Here is a 14,110-nt window from a genome sequence, read left to right as displayed (position 1 = left end):
TGGATGCACTTTTGTCAAAACTGAACGGTGAGTGGGCCCGATGTATATCATGACAGGAGTCTGCATCAGGAAACCCACCTAAAAATGGGCAAACTTCCCCGGCGTACTGATGGCAGGGACCCTGTAATGAATGGACCACCACCTATGATAGCCTGCTGGCAGACTAAGCCCAACCTTTAACTCCACCATCCAGTGATACTTATAACGGCTGGATTGGTGACAGTGGCGTAACAATCGGCCAGGCCCGGACTGGCCGTTGCGGGCACCGGGCAATCCCCCGGACGGCCGCAAGGGTGGGGGCCGGTTTTGGGCCCTGGGGGCCATTTTTGTTACAGAGCCGTTTTTGCAGCATAGCTGCAAAATCGGCCCTGTAACAAAATCGGCCGAAAAGCGGCCCTGGCAAAGCGCTCGGCCCCCCGGGGGGGGCCGGCCGAGCACTTTGTCAGGGCCGGTTTTGGTTCCCAGTCCGGCCCTGGCAAAGCGCTCGGCCCCCCGAGGGGGGGCCGGCCGAGCACTTTGCCAGGGCGGTTTTGGTTCCCAGTCCGGCCCTGCAATCGGCCCGCATCCCCTGCAGTATGGCGGGTCGCTGGCCTGAGAGCTCTAGAATGGCATGGAGACTGGGGGGGCCCCCTCCATGTAGTTTGCAGGGGGGCCCCCTCAAGTTTCGTTACGCCACTGCCGACGAGGCGTCGAAACGCTTTTTCGGTGAGTAGCACGCTACTCCGGGACCCATAGAGGATTAGTGTTGAATTAGTATAGTGAAACATGCAAGTACATTTTAAGTGGTGGATAGGTTAGTCAGTTATTTCGATGTGGAAAGACAGCAGAAGGATAGAGGAGGACAAAGGTTTGTATTTATATAGTGCTTGTTGACGTACGCTATTCAAGAAGCCTACAAAGGATTAGTGGTGAATGAATGTGGTGAAATATGAAGTAATTTCTGTGGTGGATATTAGTCAGTTACTTGGAGTGAGAAGGATAGCGGAGTGATAAAAGGGGAAGAAAGATTTGCATTCATATAAAGGATTACTATTGAAAATTAGTATAGTAAAAAAGAAAATGAAGTAATTTGAGTAGTGGATATGTTATTCAGTTATTGGGTAGTATATTAGTATAGTTTAATATGGAATTTGAGAAATGAACATGTTAGTCTGTTAATTTTGATTGAAAAGGATAGTGGAGGAATAAAAGAGTGAAAGATTCTTTTGTTTGGGGGGGCTTAGCAATAGGAGGAGGCTTTTGGATGAGTAAAAAGGAGTTTTGGAGGGGAGGACTCAGAGGAAAGAGTTTAGAAAGGTTTGTTTTAGGGGATCGGTATAGTAAAAGAGGTGTCAGATGATACAAGGAGGGGTAGGTAAGGGGAGAGTCTAGAAAGGGTTATTTTGGCAATCATGGTAGTGGTATGGGGTTTGGGATGAATGAGAGAGTTGATGTAGAGGATATATTGATAGATGTATAGGATGAGAGATAGGGTAGTGCATTGGAAAGGAGTAGTAAAAAGAAGTTTGAGATGAGTCAGAAGGTTGGGCTAGAAGATATATTGAGTGTAGTATAGGCTGAGAAATAGGGTAGTGCATTGGAAATGCTAAATTAGAAGAAAGTGATAAATATGTAGATCCATAATTACATTGAAAGTATATGTGTTGCAAGAGTTACAAAGTGTGGTGGTGTGCAGTGTGTGTGTTGTGCGTTAGTGTTATTATGGAAGAAGGGAGAGGAGGGTGTTTGTTGGACAGCTGATGGAAGGATGATTATACGTTTGTTAGTGATAATAGGTGGTCTGTTAGGTGTAATTACAGCAGGGAGAGTGTGTCTGAATGGGATGTAGTTATGTATGGTGTTGATTGGTGTTGTGTTAGTGATGAGTGTATTGGTTAGTGGTATAGGATAGAGTTATGTACTGTTTGTAGGTGATGATGGATATGTGTGGTAGTTGGGATAGTAGGGTGTGTAGATGTGGTTTGGTTGGGTTTGTAGTGCAGGCTGGTACATTAATCTGTGCATAGTGTTGTGCATGGTGTACATTTGGTGTGAGTGTGTTGCTCTGTTTGTGGATGTGGATGGTGTGGGCTGGGTATTGCTAAATGAGAAAAAAGGCAGCATTTCTGGCCCTAGTCCTGACTAGTCTTGAACAGGCTCAAACAGGCAACTGCCCTTGTCGTCTCCGCCCTTAACAGGCTCAAACAGGCAACTGCCCTTGTCCTCTCTGCCCTTAACAAGCTCAAACAGGCAATTGCCCTTGTCCTCTCTGCCCTTAGCCTCGACGCCCGGGCTGAGACGCCCTAAGCCTGGCCTTTTTATAGCCCTAGTAATCAGGTGACCCCTTCAGCCAATGGGATCCCTAGCCCTAACACAATCCAATCACAACACTTGCCCTAAAATCTAGGAACCAATAGGAGACCAGGACCTTACAGCCGATCTTAGCCCTAGTCCAAGCATCCAATCTGTTCAAAAACCCTGATCTCTACGTCCAATAAAGGCCCTAGCCCTTCCAGTAGTCTCAAAACAAGTCCATGCAACCAATGGCACAGGTAGCCCTAGTCCCTACTTCCAATAGAAAGCCTAACCCTACTCTAAGTCCCACACCTAGTCCAGCAACCAATCACACCAGAAGCCCTAATCGTTACTTCCAATTAAAGGTCTAACCCTAGTCCCACCCTACTCCCAACAACCCATAACATAGGAAGCCCTAGTCCATACTTCCAATAGAAATCCTAACCCTAGCCCTAGTCCCAACCCTACAATGATTGAATCACAGACCCAGAAACCAATAAGAACCCTCAAATACCCAACCAATAAGGACATTAGCCCTAATCCAATAGAAACACCAGATACAGCCACCAATCAGTAAAACACAGTTTAAATAGCACACAGAAGCACCCTCTGAAGTAGAAAAATCCCTGTTGCTGGGGGCGAGGCAGGGAGGCTGGTTTCACTGGCTTGTGAACCCAAAATGGTGGCTGGGAGTGCACTGTTTTAACATACAGGCTTTAGCAAAGAGCAAAGGAGAAATTTGGAGGGAAAACAGAATTGTCACCAAGGAATGAGAGCGACACACTACAGAGGTTGGACTGCAAATCCCACAATTCAACACACTAAATGGAGGTAATCATGGGCAGGGGAAACCACACATTTAAAACACAACACAGGTGATAAAATATGCAATTACAGGCAAGCTAAAACTACAATTTTTAACTGTAACAACAACAGGCATAGACAGTAAACACAGAAAGTGAAAATCGTTTTTAAACAACTTTTTGTCTTGGGAAGAGACAGCACTAGTGTGTCTCCTTACCACTTCCTGGACTCTGCTCACTCAGTGATGTCACTGACCATGTCATGAATGATGTAATATGTGACATCATCAGCAGTGGATTGCAGGCGCGCGAGTTATAGTTAGTAGAACTAACTATAACGCGGGAATTTCAATGGTTTTGTACGTGTGAAATGTCCAACTAACTATAACACCTCTAAAACCAATGGATGGTTTTTTCAGTGAATATATATATATATATTGCTACATATAATTGGTCAAGAAATGAAAGGAGAACCACTGCCAAAGCTAGTCTGCTACTCTAGTCTTTAAATTGTGTCTCAAAAAAGATTGTGCAGTCTTGAAAGTATCAAAATAAAGCTCTGCAGTACAAAATTGTAGAAGGCTGCTCGTTAGTAAATATCCAGTCTATTAGTACTCAGTTAATTGTCTCTGAATGGTTACGCGCTACGGAGACACTGTAGTGCAACAATAGAGTTAGTTAGCATACTCCTGTTGAGATCACAGGAAAGAAGAAAGAAAAAGAGTTCTGAACTGAACTATATCCTTAGCCGCTAAAAAACGGTAATTGGTTAATAAACACTGTTGTCTTGAAATGCATTGAACAAATAACAAAAAATTATGTTGAAAGGAATTACCAAAATGTAGCGCTGGAACACTGTTAGTTTAAAGGTTCTGAGAATGCTGACAAAGGAGCGCCAGACGAAATGGCTTCAAACAGGAAGAAACCCCTTACTTGGAATGAGAGAGACTACTCGCTATCTCTATTCACAAACTAACCTGTGCAGGCTGTAGTGAATGCCTCAATTCACAGACGAAATCCAATCTTCTGTCAGCCGCATGAAATAATTACGGAACCTACAGAATGCACGCTGGAGTACTCGAAGAAGTGTCAAGCAGAGAAACGTTTGAAGGCTTGACCCCTGACGGTGAATCTTCAAAGGCGGGAACAAGAGCGAAAGAAATGGGGAGAGGAGTTGGCCTAACGGCTAGGGCGCTCGACCTCGGACCTGGGGATCCGGGTTCGAGTCTCGGTAAAGACGCCAAAACCTCCTGTGATTCTGGGCAAATCACTTAGGGCCAGATTTATGAGGCCCTTGCGCCACGTTTACGCCGCTGTTGCGTCACGCAAGGCGGCGTAAACATGGCGCATCCCTACGAACGATTTACAACGTGACGCATCTAGGCAGATGCGTCACGTTGTAACGCCCTGCGCCGCTTGTGGGCGTTCCGGCGCAGGGTGGGCGTTCCGGGGCAGGTGCGCCTCGCAAAAGTGGCTGAGTGAAATCTATAAGATTTCACTCAGTCACTTTCAGGCCAATGCTGCGTCAAAAGCCTGCGCCTGCTTGAAGCAGGCGTAGGTCTTGATGCAGCATTGGTCAGATAGGGCACCCCTGAGCCTTGCTGGAGCTGCATCGCGCTTGCGACGCAACTCCAGCAATGCGCTGCCTTTACGGCACAGATGCGTCACGCATCTGTGCCGTTTTTGCCCCATGGTGCACCGCATTGTAAATGCGGCGCACCATGGGTGGCGGAGCTGTGGCGCACTGTGGCGCACATTAACTGGCGCAACCCTGGGGATGCGCCAGTTAACATAAATCTGCCCCTCAATCTCCCCGTGCCTAAAATGAAAGTGTGTCCTCATGTAACCGTAACTTGAAAATATGTAAAGCGCTCGGTTCGGGTCTAGTTCGCGCTATATAAAACTCTGCAAAAAAAGAAATACCCTCCAATTCCCAGAAAATGACCGTTGAAGTTAGCGCGAGCGCACGCACACCGGACTCTTCACCAGCCTGAAACCACTAGAACACCTACCAAAAAACTAGAACTATCACTGCAGCCGCCAAATTAGTGGAGCAGCAAAACTCCAGAAATCATTCATGAAATAATCGACAAAGCCGATTCCATGGGTAGACTGGAAACTTTCTGAGTAAGGAAACACCCTGCAAACTGGAAGGAAACCTAATTGGCCAGCCTTGACAGTAACCCCCACCATGGCACCACATCCACCCTCCTTGGTTTGTTAGGATGAGTTCTATGGAATTCTCGAACCAATCTGGGGGCATGAACATTAGAAACCCAGGATCTGTCTTCAGGACCAAACCCCTTCAAGTCCACTAAATAGACAATAGTACCTTTCTTAATCTTAAAATCTAAGCTGTCTTTGACCTCACACTCCTCTCCTGAATGACACTGAATTGGGGCAGGTGTTAACTCTTTTCTCAAATTTGGGAGATGTCTTTTAACTAAAAAAACATGAAACACTGGATGTATTCTGACATTAGTAGGAAGCTTAAGTTTCACACTGACTGGATTTACCATCTTGTCTACTAAATAAGGTCCCACAAATCTAGATTTGAATTTCCTATTTCCTTTTAACCTTATGTTTCGAGTGGATACCCACACCTTGTCTCCAGGTTCAAAAACTGGGTTACCTCTTCTTTTCTTCTCTGCCTGTCCCTTATTAGACTCTTTAGCTTTCACTAGGTTCTGCGTAGCAGTTTGAAAATCCTTCTGTAATGCACCCACCACCTCCTCAACAGCTGGTACCTCACTCTCGGTCTTACGCACTAAGGTGTTTGGGTGCCTGCCTGAATTCAAGAAGAAAAGAGAGTAACCAGTGGACGAATGAACTGCATTATTATATGTGAAGTCTGCCGCCTAAATCACATCTGGCCAATCCCCTTCATGATCCATCAAACAAAGTCGTAAATACTGTTCTAGTTCCTGATTGACCCTCTCAGTCTGCCCATTGGTTTCAGGATTGGCAACTGGAAGACAATCGAGAGTCCACTCCTAATTTCACTAAAAAGGATCTCCAAAAACGTGAAATAAATTGAGGTCCCCGGTCAGGAATCACCTTTTTAGGAATTTAATGAGACTTAACAATGTATTGGGTGAATAGGGTGGCCACCTGTGCTGAGTTGGGAAGGGACTTTAATGGAACAAAGTGACTCAACTTAGAAAAATTATCTACCACTACCCAGATGGCGAAATAACCCTGACTGGAGGGAAGGTCAACAATGAAATCCATAGAAACTGTATGCCAAGGATATGGAGCTACTGGTAGAGGCATTAGTAACCCCTGTGGGGCTTGTCTATTAGCCTTCCCCTCCATACACTGTTCATAAGAGGCAACATATTGCCTCACCTCAGCCTCTAAATCTGGCCACCAAAATTCATGTTTTTTTTTTGTTTTTTTTTAATTTTCAAAAACCTTTATCGAGGAACAAAATCATAACAGACACAGTATACTGTGCAACTCCGCAGCTCTCAACAACAAAATACAATTCAAGTCAGTCATTTAGCTACAGGTAGATGACTTTTACAGCAACTTAGTAGGCCAGGAATGTTGAGATCACAGCTCCACTGTATCAAGGACATATCCCCCCAAGGAGAGCACACATGAAAAAACAATAGCAGTGAGGATTCGAAAGAAAAAAAAAGTGGGGGTGCTAGTGGAAGGGGAGGAGGCAGTCACTGACCAGCGCCGGCGGGGAGCACGGGAGAGGCAGCACCGCTTGGGTGGGATCCGGAGAGGAGATAGGCGACCAGGGGGCCCCAAATGTTAACCGGTCTAGATCTAGCAGGCATTAAGTCCCAAAACTCCGATAGAAGAGTCTGGCACCGAGAGGCATCCTCCAACCAACTCTCCACTTTAGGAGCAGGCCGCCGACCCCAACACATAGTCACCCTGCGTCTAGCAAGGACCAGCAGCATCGAGATGAGACGTCGAGAAGCATCAGGGCAAAATTTGACAAAACCGAGAAGGCAAAGGGGTGAGTCGGGACGCACTACAGTGCCGGTGATGTCAGAAATGGTGGAACTGATTTCACCTCCTATATAGCGGCCGTCATCCCTGAGGGCCATTAGATAGGAGGCAGCTCGTGGTGAGTAAAGAAGGTTAGCAAGGGTACGCCCTGGGCAGTACCCCTCCCCGAAGCGGCGCGCCCAACCTTCTCTGCCCAGGAAAGACAGTTCACGGCCAGCTTCATTCGAGAATTTGGTATGCTTTTGGCGTAGCAGCGCCAACGTCTCAGGGCTAGGGCACTCCGCCTGGGCAGCATCCAGATCCTTAATTTCCTCCTCGAGCTTAGCCAGGGCGTTGCAAATAGAGCGGAGGACGCCCGCCTGTTTAGAAATATATTCGCCCCGAATGACAGCCTTGAAACCCTCCCATAGGGTGGAGGGAGAATCAAGGGAACCCGTGTTTAAATCGAAGTAATTGGTGGTCGCAGTGGGGATGTCCACACAAAATGCAGAGTCCCGCAGGGCATTGGAAGGAAGATGCCAAGTGAAAGCCCATTGCAGGGAATGGGGAGGCCTGAGACAGATCTGAACTGGTGCATGATTGGAGAAGGTGCGTGCCACGTGCTCGGCCTCAGTGAGCCAGGACAGGACATCCAGCAAGGTCAGCCAGAGATCAATTCGCAACCAATATCCCCTCGCGCCAGTGATACAGGTGCCTTCACGAGCATCAGGAAGAAAGTGGCGGCAGGCATCATAGAGAGCGTTGTCAGTTAAAATAGATGTAAGAGCTGCAGCTGCACGCGGATGGGACGTGTAAGAGCCAGAGCGATCCAGGGTAACCGATAGAGTGACATTGAAATCCCCCACCCAAAACCAACGCCCACGGGGACGCAGGAAGAGTTGAGGTGCCATACGTGATTAAAAAACTCTGGGTCATCAGATTTGGGGCCATATACTGCAGCAATCGTGACAGGCTGGGCAGGTAGTAAACCATGAAGGATTGCATACCTGCCCCCGGATCGAGGAGTACCCGAGCGGTTTGCCAAGGATGGGCCGAGGAGGCAGGCCAGGGCCAGGGCGCGGACACAGGGAGCGGTGGGCACGTTCCACAATGAAGAACTGAGATAGGGCATCCCAGAATAGTTCCCTGATGAGTTGTTCAATGAAGTCCTCCATTTTCGAAATGTTGGTTGACTCCGGAAGGCCTGTGATACGGAGGTTGCTCCGACGGAGCAGGCCTCCAAATTCTCATTTTTGTCCCCGGATTACGGCTAGGATCTTGTCCATCTGTAACAATTTCTGCCTGTCCTGGGTGGCAGCATCCTCGGCATCAGACACCCTGGATTCGACATGGAGAAGTTTATTGTCGTGAGAGTCGACTTCACTTCCAGCATGATCGCCTTGAGGTCATCGTCCCTGCTCGGGGGGGTCCATCGCACTAGCGGAGTTGGCACCGTCAGAACCAGCACCGTCCTGGTGTGAGGATCTCCGGAGGTCGAAAGCAATCTTGGGCTGCTTGGGATCTGATTTCCCCATAGCGATGGACGCTCCAGACGGGCGAGAGGCCGTGTGGAGGAGGAGAGGCACAGTCCAGGGATGGAGTCCACAGATAGCCAGCGGCCAATGTCAGTAATCCAGAAGAGGAACCAGGCAAGAACTCAGGAGCTGAGTGGGTGCAGCAAGTCAGGAGACATGACCCGCACCAGCAGCACAGGAGACGGGCAGCGGCCAGAGATGAAGCGTGGGAATTGCGACAGAGACTAAGACCAACTTGAAGAAGAAACCTTGGGGCATATTACCAACAAGTAGCGATATTTATCGCTAACTAAGCTTTGCGAAATTTGTTCTATCACCGTGCATCGCCCGATTTTATCGCAGAGATAACGTGCTATTAGCAACGTTTATCTCAAATGCGATACAATTTCCGGCGTTAGCGGCGAAATGCGTGAATATCGCTGGTGATCCAGCGATATTCACGCATTATCACCAATGGGGACTTAGCCAGAATATCGACCTCCCATTGGATATAATGGCTAAGAACTGATCTCAGCAGGTGTTAGTTTTCTGCAATATTCGCGCTTATCGCGAATTTTTGAATCGCTACGCCTGCGTTGATAATAGGCGATAGCGATGTTAGTGACTGCTTTCAGTCACTAACAGGTTGGGTACGCCCACTTTGCATGCCATTAGCGATAAATATCACTCACATGCAAAGCGGGCCCCAAACCACTTGCTATCGCCTCCAAACTGTCGCTAACTGCTGTTAGTGACAGCTCGCTAATAGGGTGATGAAATTATCGCCGCTTTGTGGCTGAAAACGGCCGCTAAACCGGCGATAATTTCATATCGCCCGCCTTGATAATATGCCCCTTTGGTTCTAACCCCAGGTAAGAACAGCACTGAGATAAGGGCGGGGTCACAATAGAGGACGGACCCATAGGGCTATGGGGTGCCTAGGCAGCTGACCGGGGAGTGAGGGGGAAGGATCCCACTCCGGTGGCAGAGGCTGCAGAGGTATACTTCCGCCCCGGGGCACCAGGCTGGCCGTGGAATGCCACTGCAGGAGGCCCGGAGTGAGAGAACAGTACAGTGCCCCTTTAGCAAAGTCCAAAGGAGAGGTGTGGAGTGCAACAGAGAGGGAGGGCAACAATGCAGTAGGCCCATAAACCGATGAAATTACAGGGCAGGCTGGCCTGGATAGAACATCAGGCACAGGGGGGGACTCCGCAGCCGAGGTCTCAGTCCAGGGCCCCACGAGGCCCACAAGAACCATCAGCGGCGGCTGGGGCAGCAGAAGAGGGGGGAACCGATGGCGTCTGCCCCTGCCACGTCAGGAGAAGCAGGTCGTCCAGCCGGGGAGAGAGACGCGCCAGGCCGTCCCAGCCACAAGGCAAATGCAGCAGGCCACACCTCACCCAGGCCGCGAAGACTGGCCTCCAGCAGGGCTTCTCAGGGCAGAATCAGAACAGAGCGGAGGCGGAGGGCACACCCAAGGGGAGAAACGGGGAGGCGTGGGGGGTCCGCTGCTCCCCCAACCAGGCCCAGGTGCCGCGGCTCTCGCCTGAAGAAGAAGCAGACACGAGAGTGGAGCTAGGCCGAGGCGCAACCCAGGACCCAGCCGCAGAGCAGACAGCCCCCAACCCCGCCAGCGACCACCCCGGGGGAGCGCCACTCACTGCCCATGATCCGCTCCAGGTATCGGTGAGGTAGCAGTCTCAGTAGGCGCCCCAGGTCCAACCAGCACAGGAGGCGACAGGAACGGCCCTCTGGAGGCCGTAGCGTATGCAATGGAGCGGCCATAAGATCCGCAACTCGGCCGGGGAGACGGTTAGGAGAGCGGGAGTCAGGGCAGGTGATTCTATGTGCCCCCGGGAGTCCGAAAATCCAATTAGGTGCGGGAGAGGAGTGGATGTCAGCAGGATGTTACCAGCTAAAAGAGCTTGGCCGGCAGAGCCCACTCAAAGTGCGGCCATCTTGCAGCCGGCCAAGCCACGCCCCACTAAAATTCATGTTTAATCAGTTCTAAAGTTTTCTTCCCACCCTTATGTCCTGCCAATAGATTATCATGAAAGTGTTACACAACCACTCTTTGTAATTCCTCTCCAGGAACATACAGATTCTGTTGATAGTATGGTTTGCCATCTTTAATTTCTCTTCCAGAATCTTCTTTCATCTAAACCAGAATTTCCTCCTCAGAAAGACTTCTTTTAATCTTGTCTTCCAATTCAGAATACAAAATGGTGCTAATCACATTTTCTTCTGGAATTATGTGACCTTTCATCTTAACTTATTCTTGATCCCTGACATCCAAGCGAGACAAGGCATCTGCCTTTCAATTTGAGGCTCCAGGTTTGTAGGTCAGAACAAAGTTGTAATCAGCAAAGAAAAGAGACCACTTTAGTTGTCTAGGGGTGATAGTGCGAGCAAGCTTAAAAAATTGCAGATTTCCGTGATCAGTAAAAACGGTGACCACATGCTCAGCGCCTAACAAGTAATGCCTCCATTCCTGAAAAGCATCTTTGACGGCTAGCAGCTCCATGTCAGCAATGGAATAATTGATTTCTGCCGCTGAAAGTTTAAGTGACTGCTAGGCTACAGGATGCAGTTGCCTGTGAACCTGTGTCTTTGAGACAGTATACCTCCGATTGCAAAGTTAGAAGCATCAGCTTCCACAAGAAATGGCTCCTCTGGGTTAGGCTGCAGTAAGATGGGTGCAGTGGTAAACACCTCCTTCAAATACTGAAAAGCCTCTTCGGTTTCTGAACCCCACAGAAATTTCTCTTTCTTCTTTAAAAGAGTCAGAGGAGTGACCTTTTCCAAAAAATTGAGGATGAAACGCCTATAAAAATTGGCGAAACCAATAAAGCTATGGATTTCTTTAACATTGCGGGGAGATGGCCAGTCCTTAATTGCCTTCACTTTTGTTTCATCCTGAGACATACCTTCTGGGGATAAAAAAAAAACCAAAAACTCCAAACGAGTGGCGTGAAAAACACACCTTTCCAATTTCACATAAAGCTGATGGTCCAGCAATTTCTATAAAACTGTACGTACATGGAGAACATGTTCTTCAAAATTCGCAGAGAAAAGGACAATGTCGTTGATGTAGACCACTGCAAAATGGTCCAGGAATTACCGTAGCATGACATTAACAAAGTGCTGAAAAGCAGCAGGGGCATTGCACAGGCCGAAGGGCATGACCTGAAACTTGAATAGGCCAAATCGAGTGCGGAAAGCTATCTTCCATTCCTCCTCTTCGGCCATTCTCACAAGATGAGAGGCCCCTTTTAAATACAATTTGGTATACACCTGTGCCTCCTTAACTTGATCCAGAATTTCCAAAATCAACGGCAGGGCGTAAAGATTTTTTTTAGTTACAGCATTCAATGCGCGATAGTCTATGCAAGCTTCAGCTTCCCATCCTTCTTTGAAATGAAGAAGAGTGGAGAGGAAACCGGGGACTGCGAAGGCCTAATGAACCCACTAGCCAGGTATTGATCCAGATAATCCTTAAGATGACTATTCTCAGCTTCAAAAAGAGCATAAATGCGACTGCAAGGCAAGAAAGCTCCAGGCTCCAGTTCAATCTTTCAATCATACTCCCAATGAGGAGGTAACTTCTTGGCTTCTTGCTCATTGAACACCACTTTCAAATCTTGATATTCCAAAGGAATTTCCAGAGTTTCCACGGTACAAATCAATAGAGGCGTCTCAGCTAACAAAGCCTGTTGAGAAGGTTGACCATCAGCGACCCTTGAATCATAACAATGTTCCTTGCAATAGTTAGAATTCAATTCTACAGTTCTTGTAGCCCAGTCTATCCTCAGATTATGTTCAGTCAACCACGGAAGCCCCAAGATCAACTGGAATTGTGGAGCGTTGAAGAGATTGAATCTCAAATACCTTTGATGAAGGCTAGGACCAATTACCACTAACTCTTCAGCTTTGTAAGTGATCAGTCCTGAAGATACATTTGTACCGTTGACAGCTCTCACTGGTTCAGGTTTGGCCTTCTTTAAAAAGTTAGGGGCAGATTTATGTTAACTGGCGCATCCCCAGGGATGCGCCAGTTAATGTGCGTCACAGTGCGCCACTGCTCCGCCACCCATGGTGCAAGGCAGTGAAGATGCGTGACGCATCTCTCGGCGTACGGCCGGCGCATTGCAGGAGTCATGTCGCAAGTGCGACATGACTCCTGCAATGCACAGGGGCCACCTCTTCAATGGATGGTGCGTCACCCTTACGCCTGCTTCAAGCAGGCGTAAGGAATTGACGTAGAAAGTGACTGAGTGAAATCTCATAGATTTCACTCAGCCACTTTTAGGAGGCGTTCCTGCGCAGGAACGCCCCCCCCCTGTGCAGGAACGCCTCCTTATGGTGCAGGGCTTTCCAACGTGACACATCTCCTAGATGCGTCACGTTATAAATAGGGTGCATTGTTTGCGCCACCGTTGCGTCACATTAAGTGACTCCATTGCGGCGCAAAGAGGCGCAAGGGCCTAATAAATCTGCCCCCTGATGCCTAAAGACTGGGCTAACTTAATATCGCAAAAATTACCAGTCGCCCCAGAATCTATCATTACAGAAATGTCATCCTTCTCAGTGAATCCAAACTTAACCAAACTGGGAATGACAAAATGAGAGGCGGCAGATTGTAAGGTGTTTGCAACCAACTGAGATTCTGAAGTTGTCTTGTCAGATACTCCCACCAGAGCAACTCCTTTTACTGGTGGAGCCGGTATTTCACCCATGCACTAGTTTTGGGCTTCTTCAGACATTCTTTGACAAAATGCCCAGGATTACCGCAGTACATACACAGCTTACCACTCCTACGCTTCTCTCTCTCCTCCTTGGTAAGAGCTCTCCACACAGAAGCAGTTTGCATGGGCTCCTCGGTTGTCACTGTCTCACTGGGTTTGGTCGGTTCTGGTTTACTCCTGTCAAATCGTGGTGGAAAAGGTCTAACTTCTTCACGGCGTTCGTTCTTTCTTTCATTTTGCCGTTGATCGATTTGAAGAACAAGATCAATTAACTCAGAAACTTCAGTAGGTCTTTTGGGGATCTGAGCTAAGTCATCCTTCAGTTCATCTTTAAGGACATGATAAAATATGGCAGCTCTTTTAGCTTCAGGTCATTGAGTTTCCACAATTAGCTTATTAAATTTTGCAAGGTAAGCTACCAATTCCCGATTGCCTTGTCGGAGATCCAAAAGCTCATTATCAGTGGTTTGTGAAATGGTCCTTCAATCAAAAATTCGAAGGAATTCTGCCTTGAAATCATCAAAATTGTAAAGTGTTGGATTTTTGCTAGTTACCAGAGGCATGGACCATGCAGCTGCATCTCCACTCAAGAATGACAATAAAAAGGTTACTTTGGACTGGTCTTCTTTAAAGATAATGGGTCTACATACGAAGTGTAGGGAACATTGGGTAAGGAACACTTGGGCCTTATGTGGATCACCATTAAAACTTTCTGGGGCCGCTAACGGAATAGTAAGGGAAATGGCATGAATTACTTGTGTAGTTAACTCAGCTGTAGAGGTAGAGGGGCAAAAAAATGAGGGTTTATGCTCTCTGAACGAAGGAG

Source organism: Lissotriton helveticus, chromosome 1_1 (assembly GCF_964261635.1).
Source record: "Lissotriton helveticus chromosome 1_1, aLisHel1.1, whole genome shotgun sequence".
NCBI lineage: Eukaryota > Metazoa > Chordata > Amphibia > Caudata > Salamandridae > Lissotriton > Lissotriton helveticus.
Note: the sequence above shows the minus strand (reverse complement) of the source record.